This window comes from Bidens hawaiensis, unplaced genomic scaffold (assembly GCF_021521415.1).
Source record: "Bidens hawaiensis isolate Kalapana, Puna unplaced genomic scaffold, B.hawaiensis_p1.1 tig00004364_1, whole genome shotgun sequence".
In the NCBI taxonomy this organism is placed as follows: domain Eukaryota; kingdom Viridiplantae; phylum Streptophyta; class Magnoliopsida; order Asterales; family Asteraceae; genus Bidens; species Bidens hawaiensis.
Genome location: NW_027491263.1, coordinates 1785934 through 1802393, shown reverse-complemented (window position 1 = coordinate 1802393; position 16460 = coordinate 1785934). Strand labels below are relative to the sequence as shown.

At 40.6% G+C, this 16460-nt stretch overlaps 1 pseudogene; it reads left to right on the top strand.

The window, feature by feature from the left end:
- The first annotated feature begins 233 nt into the window (after positions 1-233).
- LOC143626449 (PH, RCC1 and FYVE domains-containing protein 1-like) lies at positions 234-5412 on the top strand (annotated as a pseudogene).
- Positions 5413-16460: the final 11048 nt, after the last annotated feature.

The window sequence follows — 16460 nt, the reverse complement described above, 5'->3', positions numbered from 1 at the left end:
ATCAGGGGTGCAGACGAGGGGGGTGGCTGGGACTGTGGGGCGGAAAACTAGCCGTTGGCTAGTTATGTTTAAAAACAATAGCCGTTAGGCTATTATTAAATGTAATAAAAAACTTTTTTTTTATTTCAAACCCACTATAAATAGCTACCCCATTTTATAACAATAACACACCATTCTCACTACATTTCTCTCTAATAATTTAAAAATCTCTCAAGTAGCTCAAATTAAAAACCATGTCGGGCTCGGGTTACGGTAATATCAACATCAACGACACTCAATTTCCCGAGCGATTGAACTACATGGATGACGAATCGTTTCAAGCGTTCATGGATATGTCACAATCCGATTATTCGGTCCCGGAAACACAACCGGAGCCGGCACCGGAGAAGCCGGCAAAACGATCCCACAAAAAGGGGAAGAAAACCGGAGAAGCGGATGGTCCTTCGGCACCGGCTAAACGGAAGTCTACTCCGTGGTCTAAAGAAGAGAAACTTGCATTGGCAAAAGCTTGGCTTGAAATATTCCAAGATCGGAATGCGGGTAAATTATTTCACGAATTTTATTGTTTAATATATCTTTTAAGTTTTGTGTGTACTTATTACATTTTTTGTTATTTATTTTGTAGCCGACTTTCAAAAAGCTCGAGTTTTTTGGGCCAAGGTTCGGGAATGTTTTTATGATCAAGTGGGGAGTAGGGCTCGTACCGAAAATATGATATCGGGTCGGTGGACCGATACTCGTAAATATGTAGGATTGTTTACCAACATACATAACCGCAATGCTAACCGAATGCGGCTCGCGGTTTACCAATTCACTTGTGATGAATGGAAACAAGAGGTGTTGAGGAGGTACGGGGTGAAGAAGACGTTTGACGAGGGCTACTTGTGGGAGGTGCTAAAAAAGTGTTCGAAATGGATTGAACTATGTGTGGAGGACGTAGCCGATGGGGCAAAACGTACAAAAACTAGTGTGTCCGGCACATACGTCTTTTCGAGCGGGTCGGAGAATCAAATTGACTTCGACCTAAACTTGTCCGAAGGTCATTTGAAAGATCAAGGTTGTAACCGCCCTCTGGGTAGGGATCGTGGGAAAAAAACGGTTGTTGATGACGACTATAAAAAAGAAATTAACGAATTGTCAAGTGGCCTCCTCTTGATTGGTGAAGCTCGGCATAAAAGAAACCGTTTCAAGAGTTTGACTTTTCTAGCCAAAGACTTTAGCCACCTATCGTCATCCGACCAAGCGCTAATGGAGGAAGAAGAAGATCGTATTCGGAAGAAATTGTCGACACAAAAATAAAACGCTATTTATATGTATTTTTATTTTCCTTTTTATTTTTCTTTTTATTTATGTTTTAATGGAGTATTTTAATTTATAATTGTGTGCATAACAAAAAAAAATTCAATCAAGCCCCGGATCACGTGGTCCACTACACCATCTGGGGCTTGATCCTGGCCCATGTCATCCTCTACATGTAGAGTTTTGATTGGATCATTTGGGGCTCAACCAAGCCCCATTACCCTTAGCTGAAGGATCAGTTAGTTTAGAAGTCAAAACTTGTTTGATTTCAAAATCTTATTCGTTTCTCGACTTTCAAATGCACTAGTAAGGCGTGGTGTGATAATAATACTTATTGTTCTCGACTTTCAAACTCTAGAGCTGCTGATTACTTATTACAGGATCATCAATGTGAGTGTGTGAGAGAGAGAGAGAGAGAGAGAGATTGACTTTTCTTCGTCACACTGATGTAACAAATTTCTACATTTTCATTCATCTGCAAATTCACTCAACCAATCATTGATTGAAGATTCTTCTGACTCCGCGAATAATGAATACTGGACTAGTAGTTGAAAGAGACTGAGCAGGTTCATTGCTTTGCTTTGCTAGGGTTTTAGGAATGTTCGATAATAATTGATTAATTTGATTATTATACTTTAAGACAGACTAATTCATTCCTTAGGTTTAATTTATATTCCTGTTCCTGTTACTATTGCAAATGTAAAACTACCTTGGTCAATCAAAAACCTAATGTTTCAAGTCTAAATGCTTTTCTCATATAATAATAATAATAATAATAATAATAATAATAATAATAATAATAATCAAATGAAGAAACAAACCACACTACTTACCTAAATTTAACACTAACTATTGTTCATAAAATTATAATCAGTCACTTATCTTTTAGTATTTTTACATGGCTGTAACTTAAATCACCCGTAGGAAGACTGCATAAAATATAATAAAATTATAATATCTTGCCAAATAGAGATGAAGTTTATTCTCTAGCATTAAATATATTCTTTATTGCAGGCTAAAGAAAGGGGCTTATCTTCTCAAATACGGGAGAAGAAGTTTTGTCCTTTCAGGCTATCTAATGTAAGTTCGAATATAGTATTTTCTGTTTTTATCATATGCAAATCTTCATTCACTTTTCTCTCAGTTTTATACAACAGTTTGCACAACAAGTGTGTATGAAAAAGTTACAATACACATTAGGAATATTTTACTTTTATTACCCTATTAATAGTGTTAAGCTTGGTGAGCTGTTATTTTTCTAGATCTGCAAGGATAAAGATGAAGCAGAGATATGGTTTAGTGGTCTTAAAGCACTAATATCACGTGGAAATCAAAAAAATTGGAGAACGGGATCAAGGAGTGATGGAATCCCGTCTGAGGCTAATAGCCCCCGGACCTATACACGCAGAAGCTCACCTTTGCATTCTCCATTTGGTAGTGGTGATGGTTCATACAAGGTACATATTTTCTTCTTTGCTTGATATACTTTGGATATTATATTTGAACCTTCATACACGATAAGCATATATATATGTTTATCCCTTCATATATAGTTCTGCCCATCGGAGCTTGCAGTTTTGATCCATTTTATATTTAATATTAACATATCAAAAAGGTAAATTTTAAAAATAAAAGTTATCTTAAAGGGAAACATGTCCACAGTCACCCAAAGAGTTGGAGTATTATTATAATTAGGCTTGTAAATAAACCAAAAGAACACAAACGGAGGATGTTTGTGTTTGTTTATTTAATTTTAACCAAATAAACGAACCAACACTTAAAACAAAACCAAACAAACACAAACAAAGCATGTTGCATTCATTCATTTGAGCTAAACCGAACAAATGATCGAACACGAACTATCAAACGAATGTGGTTCGTTTATGCTCTTTCATTTATGCTCGTTCAGTAGTAATATAAATGAACGGTTCACAAGCGTAAACAAACAAACATAACTGAGCCAATACCAATTAAAAGTAAGCTGAACATCCATTTATTGAACCTAAACATTAATAAAACTTTACTAAATTGTATTGCGTGATATCTTAATTTCATTAACTAGACTACAATGAGCCTAAATTATTAAGTGAATATATAAATCAACGTTTATGAACAAACCTAAATGAACATTCACAAACATAAATGAACGAATGCGCCATACGCTCATGTTTGTTTGTTTAACTAAGTAAACAAAAAACTTCGTTCATGTTCATGTTCGTTTTTTAATTAAATAAATGAACATAAACGAAATGACGAATGTTCGGCTGGTTTATTGGTTAATACGTGTAATGTTTTTCGCATGCAGGACACAAGTGATCAGCTCCCTCTTCCAAGACCATACGGAAGCCCTCCTAAAAACGTTTCAGACATGAGCTTTTATTACAGCATTCCTCCAAAAGGTGGCGGTTTCTTCCCTTCAGATTCCACCACTAATTCTGTCCATTCGTTATCTTCCCGAGGCTCAGATAGTCACCAAAATAAGGGAGCAGTAAAAGGTGTGGACGCCTTTCGAGTCAGCTTATCAAGTGCTTTTAGCTCATCAAGTCAAGGTTCTGGTCACGATGACGGGGATGCGTTAGGTGACGTTTTCCTTTGGGGCGAAATCACCACAGACAGTGAACCCCATTCTAAAATCGACTCGCTATTCCTGAAACCTTTAGAATCCGCAGTTGCACTTGATGTTCAAAACATTGCTTGCGGAGCAAGACACGCCTCATTAGTAACCAAAAAAGGTGAGATCTTTTCTTGGGGCGAGGAATCTGGTGGCCGACTCGGGCACGGAGTCGATTCAAACGTTTCACACCCAAAACTTATCGATTCACTAGTTAACACCAATATCGAGTTTGTAGCGTGTGGCGAGTATCACACATGTGCGGTTACACTCTCGGGTGATCTCTACACATGTGGAGCTGGCCAGTTTGGTATTCTTGGGCACGGAAATGAAGTCAGCCATTGGGTTCCTAAACGGGTCAACGGCCCGTTAGAAGGTATCCATGTCAGCTTCATCTCATGCGGACCATTTCATACTGCTGTCGTGACCTCTGCGGGCCAGTTATTCACCTTCGATGACGGGACGTTTGGTGTTTTAGGACATGGAGACCGAGAAAGCATTTCGAAGCCTCGCGAATCACTAAAAGGACTTAGAATTGTTAGAGCCGTTGTGGAAGTTATGGTCGGGAATTCGAATTCAAGTAACTGTTCTTCGGGAAAATTGTTTACATGGGGTGATAGTGATAAGTATCGGCTCGGTCATGGTGATAAAGAAACTAAACTCTTCCCCACTTGCGTTGCTGCACTCGTTGACCCGAATTTTTGTCAAGTTAGCTGTGGACATAGTATGACGATTGCACTTACAACTTTAGGTCATGTCTACACAATGGGAAGTCTAGTCTATGGTCAACTCGGGAATCCTCAAGTTGATGGTAAAACCCCGACTCGTGTTGAGTTAAAGAATTTTGTCGAGGAGATCGCGTGTGGGGCGTTTCATGTTGTGGTTTTGACATCGAGGACCGAAGTTTATACATGGGGTAAAGGTGCTAACGGTAGACTTGGTCATGGATATATCAGTGATAGGAATATTCCAACTTTAGTGGAATCACTAAAAGACAAACAAGTGAAAAGTATAGCTTGTGGTACTAATTTTACTGCAGCTGTATGTGTTCTGGATGTCGGCTACCGTTTAATTTCAAACGTAAACGACATAATTGTTATAACTGCGGACTCGTTTTCTGTCATTCATGTAGTAGCAAGAAGTCATTAAGAGCATCCATGGCGTTAAACCCGAACAAACCGTATCGTGTTTGTGATACATGTTATAACAAGTTGAACAAACCTGTAGATGCTGACGTGGCATTGTTAGTGAGTAAAAAAGAAAGTGCGAACGATCTAAACGAAAATGATAATAAATCAAATACTAGTGTCCGCCCTCGTCTTGCTAGATTTTCATCGATCGAAAACCGGACTTCAAAACGTAACAAGAAACTCGAGTTTAATAGCAGCCGTGTGTCACCGATTCCTAATGGAAGCTCTCAATGGGGAGGTCTTAACATATATAGCTATAGAGGTAGGGTACAAAAAAAGACCCAAATACCCATAAGTATCACTTGCGGGTAAGAAAGGAATCTCTCATATACCACCCGCGGAACATATGGATCATTCGCATAACATAATAAAGGAAGAACACCCTTACATCACACGCGGAAACATCCAGGCACCCTCAGACGTCATCCGCATGATAGCACATCTATCCGCCAAGTGACCGGAAGGCAATGCCAACAGGACAGCTGTAAATAACTAACTACTTTCTAGAAGAATAACCACGATCGTTACTTGAAGAATACGTGACCCGTCGATCAATGAATATAGGACACCTGGCCAGTTTGTTATGACCGTGCACATGGCCAGGGATCAACTCGTCCTATCATAGAATGACCCGTGTCCAGGTTGTTATACCCATGCGCATGGGACGTATAGCTCAACCTATCATATAAGGACACGCGTTTAGACGGTTATTGAATATCTTCTAGAATGGGACAGCTGGCCTAATCACAATTCCCACATCCTTCGGCTATAAATACCCTCTTCATCTGCATGAGGTACACATTCACACTCAAGTATTTACTCTCAATACTCTAGTACTTTCTTTACGCCAGGACAATACTTATTCTCACGCCGGAGGGTGGTTACGGGAAGACCCCCCTTTTGTCCTTCCCGTAACGAGCTCACGGTGTCTGTTTTGCAGGTTCCGATCACTGGACTTTGGGAAGTTGTGCTCGTATCGTGTTAGTTGTTATTGTATTCTACCCAGTTGACTCATTAGATCCAGGAGCCGTTGAGGGGGATTGGATCGGTGTTTCTTCTTTGGCACCATCCGTTTTGGTGTTAGAACTGCACAAGTTTTCGTTGGTTTTTTGGTTCGTACGATATGAGTAAGCTTCCTGAAGGGCCGACGGGAACTCCTATACCTGTTTCACGTGTTACCGATACTGAAACACCCGTATGTTTTGCCTCGAGTGTCTTCGCACGTATCACTGCTTGTTGGTGCATAAATGTCAGTAGTTCATATGTCTAATGTCTGTAATCGAGTCTGTAATATTGTTTATGTATTTGTTTGTTTAAAGCGAAGTTGTTGACAAGTTCGCTTAGGCGAACTTGTTAACCAAGCGAAGTTGTTGACAAGTTCGCATAGGCAAACTTGTTAACCAAGCGAAGTTATGGACAACTTCGCCTGAGGCGAAGTTGTCGTGTATTTATATAGGTTACGGTTTATTGTTTAAAAGTGGTTCAAGTTGTTCGTGTAAGTCAGTTATTGTTTGTGAGTCAAGTGACGTGAGGTCGAGAGTCTGTAACTGTGATTATATCACGTGTTGAGTTATTAATATAACGTGTGTTTGTTCGTATCGTATTCGTATGTTCGTGTGTTTGTGTTCTACGTCCGTAACGATCTACACAGGGATTCCGCACCTGTGTATATCGGGATATCTCGTGTGATCCGTCCAGGGAACCTACAATTGGTATCAGAGCGTTTGCTCGATTGTGTGGTTCAGGATATTCACGCGGGTGTAGATTTCGTCCCGTTTCGACTTTTTGCGGGACTTGTTTTCGGTGTTTTTGCTCATTCTAACCTCCTACCAGTGTGTTCAAGCCTTTAAACCGTCAAAAACCTCGTTAAAATCCGTTTTACAGATCTGCAGAAACTGTGTTGTTCATCAGGCGAAGTTACCGTCAGGATACGTAGGGTTTCGGCGAAGATATAAGGAGAGGCGAAGTTATTCACAACTTCGCCTACTTTTTCAAGTTCGCCTTACTCAGCGAAGTTCTCTTCAAGTTCGCCTACTTCCTAAGTTCGCTCACCCTAAGCGAAGTTATTCTCAACTTCGCCCAGTCACGCGAATTTAAGAAAGATCCAGCGAAGTTATTACTTAAGCGAAGTTATTCTTAACTTCGCCTACAGTACTTTATTAAAAAAAAATTTATTTTATTTTTCAGGTTTCTTCTCTTCAAGAAGGATATCGTCGATCAACATCTCGGAGCTTGTAAAGATGGAAGTTGAAGCGGGGTCAGCTACAAAGGCCCCAAGGTTGCTGAAGGGAGCCGATTTTGTCGCATGGAAGGATCGGTTCATCCAATATGTAAAGTACCAGGATGCGAAAATGTGGGTGTGCATCCAAGATGGCTATATTCCACCTGTAATGGAGTACGAAGGTAGGGACCAGATCAAAAAGTACAGTAAGATGGAAGAGGAAGAGAAGAAGATGTATGAGGCCGAGAGCAAGGCCCATGCTGCAATCACAATGGCTCTTCCACAGGAGATCCTCCATACATTCAGAAAATACACATCAGCTAGAGAGCTTTGGGAAGCTCTTGAGAACAGATTTGAAGGGAATGTAGGAATTCGAGCTTCAAAAATCAAATTGCTCAAAACTCAGTTTTCCGTCTTCAAATTTTTGAAGAACGAATCTCTAGATGATATTATCACCCGATATTATCATCTAATGACTGAGCTGAGCAACTATTCTATTTCCTACCGAGAAGAAGAAATAGTTGAGAAGCTTCTCGATGCCCTCCCACCAAAATGGGAGATGTATACTGTACTGATGAGGGAAGACAAGGACTTCCCTACTTATGATCTTGAAACCACTGTCAACAAGCTCAGAACTTTTGAGCTTAATATGGTAAGAAAAGAAACATCTATGGATCAGGTTCAAGATCCAGGCATGTACGGTGCTAAAGTAAACTCCAATTCAAGTTCAAAGACTGATTCTGCCGCCTACTACTCGAAGGGCGAGTCGGGTGCCAAGTCTTCACAGGAGGGGCATGTGTCAGTAAACTCAAATGGGGATGTTTGCTTTGTAGCCGGTGGATCAAGTGGTACTAAACAGACAGCAAGCCAGGGTAGTGGCTCTTCAAGTTCTTCGAGCAATAACTACTCTAAGATGCCAATGAGTGTCAAATCTGCTGAAGAGCAGTTTGGCCTCTATGCTTCGTTTATTGCTTCATATGAGAACTATATCCAAGGGAAGATTGTTGATCCAGCGATGCTGGATGAAGACTATGACCAAATAGATGCTGATGATATGGAAGAGATGGATCTACAATGGCAGATGGCCATGATTGTGAGGAGGGTGAAGAGGTTTATGAGGAAGACAGGGAGAAAGTTTGTTGGTGGCAGGCCTGGGTTCGACAAGACTAAGGTGAGGTGCTATAACTGTCAACAAAACGGCCACTTTGCTAAATAGTGCAGAAACGAGAGAGTTAAACGTGGTCAAGGCAGGTCTGCACAGTACAATGGGAGTAGTAAAGATTTCAGTGTCATGATGTCTAGAGAAGCAGGTGAATACAACTGGAACCTGCATTCGGATGAAACTTTTGAGCAGGCAAATATGGCTAAGGTTGAGAATGAAGAATGTGAGAAGGTCACCGGAGAAGTGAAAGCTACTGGAGAGGAAAAAGCTTTCATGACAGATCTCAAGGACCAGTCCTCCGAGGTATGTTCTAAACCTATATGTACTAAATGTGAGAACTTGTCTGAGCAACTTGCTACCATAACTGATCAGTATGTTCGTTTAGATGCTGAATTTAAAACTCTTAAAGAAGATCATCACTTTATGAAAGCAAGAGAGAACAGTTATAAAATTAAAATAAAAGCGTGTGAAAAAGATGTTAAAAGCTTAATAACAAAACTTGCTGAAAAAATTGAAGTGATAGATCTAAGTTATGAGGTTTTGGAAGAAAAGACCAAACTTATTGCTGAACGAGAAAAACAGATTGCTGACCACCAGGTGAAAGTGGTGGAACTGAACCGAAAACTTGAGCAGTTCAGAAATTCCTCAGCTATTCTTGATCACCTTGTTAGTGATCAAGGTACCTCTGCGAAGAATGGAGGAATTGGTTATCACGAGGTTCCACCACCTTATAACCACAATTATACTTATAACCCTAGTGTTTAGAAATCTGTTGATTTTGAAGTTTCTCAGACAGTTCCAATCAAGGTTTCGAGTAAAGAACCAATTGTTAGTAAAGGCGAAACAAGTTCGCCTGTTTCAAGTGTGAAAATTTCTGTTGCAAGTCCAGTCTCATCAGATTCGGAGAAGTCGTCCGAATCAGGTAAGACAAAAGAGGAGAAAGTGTTACCCAATGGTGGATAAAAAGATAAAACTAATAAGAAAAGTACTCCACTAAACCCGTACGTCCCACCTTATGTGAAACGAACGGCCGGTAACACAGCCTCGAGATTCAAAACAACTTTTGAAAAGAAAGTGGAGCATAGGTGTTGTTTTAGGTGTAATAAATTAGGACATCTTGTTGCAGATTGCCCTCTGAAGCCGCGATTCAGAGGTGTGACGCCTAATAAAACTGAGAATAAGACTAATACTATTAAAAATGAAAACCATTCAAAATTTCGAAATGTAACTAATTCAGGTTTTCACAGAAACAAACCTCAGTTTTACAATGCAAATAACCAAACCACAAGATATAATTCTTTCAATTCACTTAGGTTTGGAAGGTCCCACACTCAATCTCCAAGGTGGTTTCCTAATAGGGCTTACAGAAATTATGCGAATACTAACTGTGAAAAGCCAAAGTTCGGGATGTATAGATCCAAGACCAATTGGTCTTGGGTCCCTATATTCTAATCCTTTGCTTTATTGTGCAGGGACAGTTGAACAGGGCTGCCCACAGTCTTTGGATTGTAGATAGCGGCTGTTCCCGGCACATGACGGGTAACAAATCCTTGTTACACGATTTAAAACCTGTTCAAGGAGCGAGAGTTAGCTTTGCCGGTGAAAGTGGAGGCAAAATTACTGGAAGAGGAACGGTGTACAATGGAAAAATGACTCTTGAGAATGTGAACTTTGTAGAAGAGTTGAAGCACAATCTGCTGAGTGTGTCGCAGATGTGTGATAAGGAGTACACTGTTCATTTCACGAAGAATGAGGCGATCGTGTTGAAGCCTGGTTTTCAGATACCAGACGAGTGGATAGTGATGAAAGCTCCACGTGATACAAATACTTATGTGATGGATATGAGGTCTACTGAAATGGCCAAGGAAGAATCATGTTTAATGACGAAAGCAAGCGAATCGGAATCCGAACTGTGGCACAGGAGGATGGGGCACATTCATCTTCGAAAGATGAACCACATTGTCAGGAATGGACTTGTGATGGGCGTTCCCTTGAAAAGTTTTAACTTTGAAGACAAATGTATAGCATGCAAGAAGGGAAAGCAACACAAGAAATCCCATCTCACCAAGAAGGTCAACTCTATTGCCAGTACTCTAGAATTGCTTCACATGGATCTCTTCGGTCCCGTATATGCAAAAAGTCTAGGAGGTACTTCTTACTGCTTGGTGATCACTGATGACTACTCGCGATATTCGTGGGTATATTTTCTGAAATCAAAAGATTAGACGGCTCAAATGGTGAAGAATTTGATTACCAAAGTTGAGAACGTCATGGGTAAAACAGTTAAGTTCATCAGGAGTGACAATGGAACGGAGTTCAAGAATTTTGAGATGAAGATCTTCTGCCTTCAGAGAGGGATTGAACACCAATACAGCGCTCCGTATACACCGCAACAGAATGGAGTGGCTGAAAGGAAGAATAGAACGTTAATAGAAGGAGCCAGAACAATGCTGGCTGACTCGAGGCTTCCTGTGGTGTTCTGGGCTGAAGCTGTTGCTACAGCCTGTTATGTCCTGAATAGAGTCTTAACGGTTAAGAGGCTTAATAAAACGTGTTACGAGCTTATGCATGGGAGAAAGCCCAATTTGAGTGGTCTTGAACCATTCGGGTCCCCTTGTTCGATTTTGAAGACAAATTCTAAATTTGGTGAAGTAGCCGATGAAGGAATCTTAGTCGGTTATGTTGTTGGGACTCCTAACAGACGTGTCTTCAATACATCGACCAGCAAGGTTGAGGTGGTGTGTAACACCGACATCACAAGTTACCAACCGCCAAAACCAAGCAACGGACCTGCTGAGTTTTTCGACTATGTTAAACTCTTCAAGTCTTTTAACGTACCGTTTTTGGATATTGCTGAAGAAGAAGAGAGAGTTGCAACGAAGATGATCCTTGATGAGGAAGACATTCTATTACAAAGACAGCTGATTGATAAATGTCAACCTTCCTCATCAAACACTATCGGTACCCCTGCTGCCTCGACTGAAGAAGAATTTTTCAATCCATTTCACTCTCAGCATGAAACAACCATTGACGAGCTCTCTTCTAACTTGGAAGACAATTTGCATGTCGGTTCTGTACCAACCACGAGAATTCATAAAGATCACCCTTTGGAGAATGTGATTGGTGATGTGTCCTCCGGTGTACAAACTAGAAGTATCTTGAATGAGCACACCTGTGTTTATACAAGCATTAAGGAAACAGGAATAATCAATGAATGCCTGTACACCTGCTTTATAAGCCAGATTGAACCGAAGAATTATCAAATGGCTTTAAAGGATAGCTCGTGGGTCGAAGCCATGCAAGAAGAGTTGGCTCAATTCGAGAAGATGGAAGTTTGGACTTTGGTTGAAAAACCAAAGAATGTGCATGCTATAGGCACAAAATGGGTGTTTAAGTGCAAGAGAGATGATAAGGGGATCATTATAAGGAATAAGGCGAGGCTAGTCGTTAAAGGTTTTAATCAACAAGAGGGGATTGATTATAATGAAGTGTTCGCTCCTGTCGCCAGGTTGGAAGCCATAAGATTGTTTTTGGCATTTGCTGCTTATGAAAAGATGAGGGTATTTCAGCTAGATGTGAAGAGTGCGTTTTTGAATGGGAAAGTTGATGAGGTAGTGTATGTTGAGCAACCTCCGGGTTTTCCTGACCCAGACTTTCCAGATCACGTGTACAAATTGAGCAAGGCGTTATATGGATTACATCAGGCACCTCGTGCCTGGTATTCAACTTTATCAGATTACTTGCTCGAAAATGGTTTTGAAAGAGGGAAAATTAATTGCACGTTGTTCTTCAAAAGAGATGGAAGCGACTTCCTGCTGGTGCAAGTCTACGTGGATGACATTATATTTGCTGCATCAAAAGTCTCCATGTGTCAAGATTTTGAGGACGTCATGAAGAAAAGGTTTGAAATGAGTGCTATGGGTGAACTAACTTTCTTTCTAGGATTGCAGGTTGATCAAAAGAAGGATGGGATGTTCATTCACCAGGCCAAGTATGTCCATGATGTGCTCAAACGATTCAAGATGGAGGACAGCACTCCATTCGACACTCCAATCTGCGTCAATCACAAATTGGGTGCTGAGTCAGACGGTGATGCAGATGTGGACCCAACTCAGTATCGGGCTATTATAGGTTCTTTAATGTACTTAACTGCTTCTAGGCCTGATATAATGTTTGCTGTTTGTCTTTGTGCTCGTTTCAGGCAAACCCAAAGGAATCTCACATGAAAGGTGTGAAGAGGATCTTGCGGTATCTCAAGGGCAAACCGAAGCTGGGGTTGTGGTACCCGAGAGGAGGAGACTTGGAGCTAGTCGCCTACACAGACTCTGATTATGGAGGGTGCAATCAGAGTCGGAAGTCTACAACTGGAGGATGTTAGTTTCTTGGTGGCAGATTGGTGTCGTGGCAATGCAAGAAGCAGACTTCAGTCGCAATTTCAACCTGTGAGGCAGAATACACAGCAGCATCCAACTGCTGCTCTCAGGTTCTTTGGATACAACAACAGTTGCGCGACTATGGTCTGAATTTCTTACTTACTCCTATTTGCATTGATAACACAGCTGCTATCTCAGTAACTAACAATCCCGTGAAACATAGTAAAACTAAACATATTGACATACGTCATCATTTCATACGGGATTGTGCTGAGAAGAAACTGATAGTGCTTGAAAAGGTGGATACGCTTGATAATTTCGTTGATCTTTATACTAAAGCGTTTGATAAAACAAGATTTCAAAACCTTATTGAGCTAAATGGGATGATCAATCCCGAGTAACCATGCTTTTCTTGTAATATTTAAAAAAAAAAAAAAGGGGTCACTATCGCTTAAAAGTATGTCGGTTACCACAGTTTGAAGGACATGTCTTCGGATATGTTTTGGTCCTCATTTTCTACTTGTAGATTTTGAGGATAGCCATTAACCAGATTACTGATTGTGACCGGGGCGGTTTATGATGAGTTTTCATTCTTTCGCTGAAAAGTTAGTCGATCATACTTAGTTATAAGGACACATACTAGTATGTGGTAGGTCCAGCTGATCCATTGGATCTTCGGGATAGCCGTTTACCTGAAGACTTTGTTTTGGTCGGGGCGATTAATGTTAAATTTTTAAAAAAAAAGGGGAAATGAAATTATTTTTCAAGTCTACTACTTCGTAACAAGTTCATTTGCTATGTTTAACAGAAAATTGATCCAACCTTGGAAAATGATAGTTATACTAATTCTGTGTGCTTAACTAGTGAAGTTATTAGGCTTAAAAGGCTTTAGAACAGTTATTGTATGTCATGGTAACTTTTTAATGGTGCGTAAAAGTAGATGTGATACAAACTAAATTTACTTGATTTTACGTGGAAACTCCTTAAGAGTTATGCATGTCTTCATATATATCTTTCCGAATGATAGGCAGAAAAGTGATTACCCAGTCATACACGAGCCCGTAAGTGTTCTGATTCCCGTGAAGATAGCGTTTCAAGAAACTGCAGTGATCCAAATTCGGGACTTGCAGTTATTTACTACTCTGAAGTCTATGTAAGTTTATCATAAAAAAAAAAAAAAAAAAAAAAAAAAAAAAAAAAAAAAAACTTATGAGTTATTGAAACATTTTAGAGTTCAACATATCAAGACTTCTTAATCATGGAGTAAGAAAGAGAATGGGAACCAGATGAAGAGTAATTACAAACTTAATCAGACACTAAGGGTCGAAGTCAATTCAGGGTGACTTGGGGAAAGCCAAATACGCTTTGAGAATAGATAGGAGGCATCAAAATCTCTGAGTTATTGCCCACTTAAATTTTGAGGCTTAATCGAACCTAACTCGTATCACAGTCACGATGAAAACCACTTTAAGTTATACCTGCTTACAACTTGTCTCTATATGTCATAATACAGCTAAACACGGATCTATAGGACAGTCACGTAGTTAGTATGATTCCTGTTCGGATCTTTTCTAAAACGTGGTAGTCCCTAACTAGACTGAAATTTGATCCCTTATACTTTAAATTTTTAAAGTTTTTGTACTTAGATGGTTTTATGATTTTTTAACTAGTTACTTAGAATTGATCATGTCATTTATTTCTTAAAGGGAAGTTTTAAAGAGTTAATTGAAAAATGTTCAAATTATAAGGTTTGATTTTGTAAATATAGGCGATGTTGTTAAACAGGCGAAGTTGTGAATAACTTCGCCTAGGCGAAGTTATCCTTGATGCTGTCTTTGGAGGTCAAGGTTATTTCGATATGGATCAAGTTGATACACATGAAGAGGTGCAGGTCTCTGCTGCACAAGGTTCGGGTGTGAGTGTTACTAGAGCAGCTACGTCGATGGCTGACTCAGATTTGGATGAGATCATGGATGAGGGGAGACGGTTGATGGTGTCTCGAGAGAGAACTTTTGGGAAGAGAAAGAGAACGGAGGATGATGATGAGTCAGAAGAAGAAGAAGATATACATAAGCTGATAAGACGATCAAGACGGGAAAGGACAGGTGCTGGTATGGGAGCTGGAGAGACTTCAAGAAGGGTACGTTTCGCTGCGGCTGCACTGTCTGGTATGTCTATCATTCCTACTTCTGTACAGGTTACAAGTATAAGCACTGCGGATGTTCCTGTGGTGGCTACATCATCTGCTGGCATTCCATCTACCACTACCATCCAGATGACGACTCCGGAGATTGTGTCTCTACCACCTCCAACGCTTACTCAGTCGGTGGTTGCTGCACGATTTGTAGAGTCAACGGTCGTCACTACTGCAGGGTTATCAGGTATGGTACCACCTACGGTTACGCCTGCTTCTGATGTCTCGCCTACGCCTACTTCAGACTCAGAGAGAATAGCTTCACTAGAGCGGATCGTGGCAGAGCAATCTAAGACTATTCAACGCCTAGTAGAAGCAAATCAACTACAGTCATCCCTCCTGGTTGAGCATGGGAAAATTATAGATGCCTTGAAGGAGTTCTTGGCATCTCAGGGGGAGATGAGCTGTAAAGGCGACGAGCTCATGACGAAGAAGAGAAACGACAGAGACGATGATCCCAATGCATCGAAAGATGCAGGTGGTGAGCTGCCAAGAACTTCTCAAGCTCTTGGTACTTCCACAGCTGAGGGGGAGTCTGCCGACGCGGCTGGTGGTGATGATGACGTGATTGATGCGTTGAGGGAACTTGACGATGATATGTTCAGTGACGATGTGTTATTTGATGAAGATGTGCTGCCGAGTGATGTGATTGAGAAGATCGGTGAGCAGATTGAGATTGAGAATGAGATTGAGGAAGGCGATATAGTAGAGGAAAATGTCGAACATGACATTCCAGAGGTTGAGAAAGCCGATATGGGTGGTCAGACGGCAGTTGAAGATACTGAATAGGAAGAGCAGCCAAGGTGGAAGGAAGGATATGCTCAATGGTTCGTCAAAACGAAGAAACCGGCAATCCCTACAATGTTCAAAAAGAGTTACAATATTAAGGGCTATGCTGAAGCAAAGAAAGGGATTATATGCTGGATTTATGATGAGCAGTTGCGGCTCTTCGTGATTAAACGATATGATGGAGTTCAGTACCTTAGAAGAATGTTGAGATCGTTAAACACACTACCTGAATGTGAGGTTAAAGACTTAGCCAGATTGGGGTTGATCAATCGAAGTGATGATAATATGGCTAGAGTCATAGGGAAAATCGTATGGAAAGAGAGCATAAAGGAAAAGAAGTTTGAGCTGTTGAAACCACAGAAAGGGAAACTTGTTGAAGACAAGGATAGAGGTTTGAGAGCTGATGGAAAGCCTTGGATGGTTATGAAGTATAAACCAATCCGGTGCCTTAAAGAAGTACCGATGAAGCTTATGCCCAAGGATGTGCTCAAAGACCTAAAGTGGTGGTTCGTTGATTGTGAGACAGCGGAGGCAGTGATGGAAGATGAGGATGAACAAGAGATTCTTAGAGTTTACGATCCGATGCATCTTGTTAACTTATCGCAAGCTGATCTGAAGGTG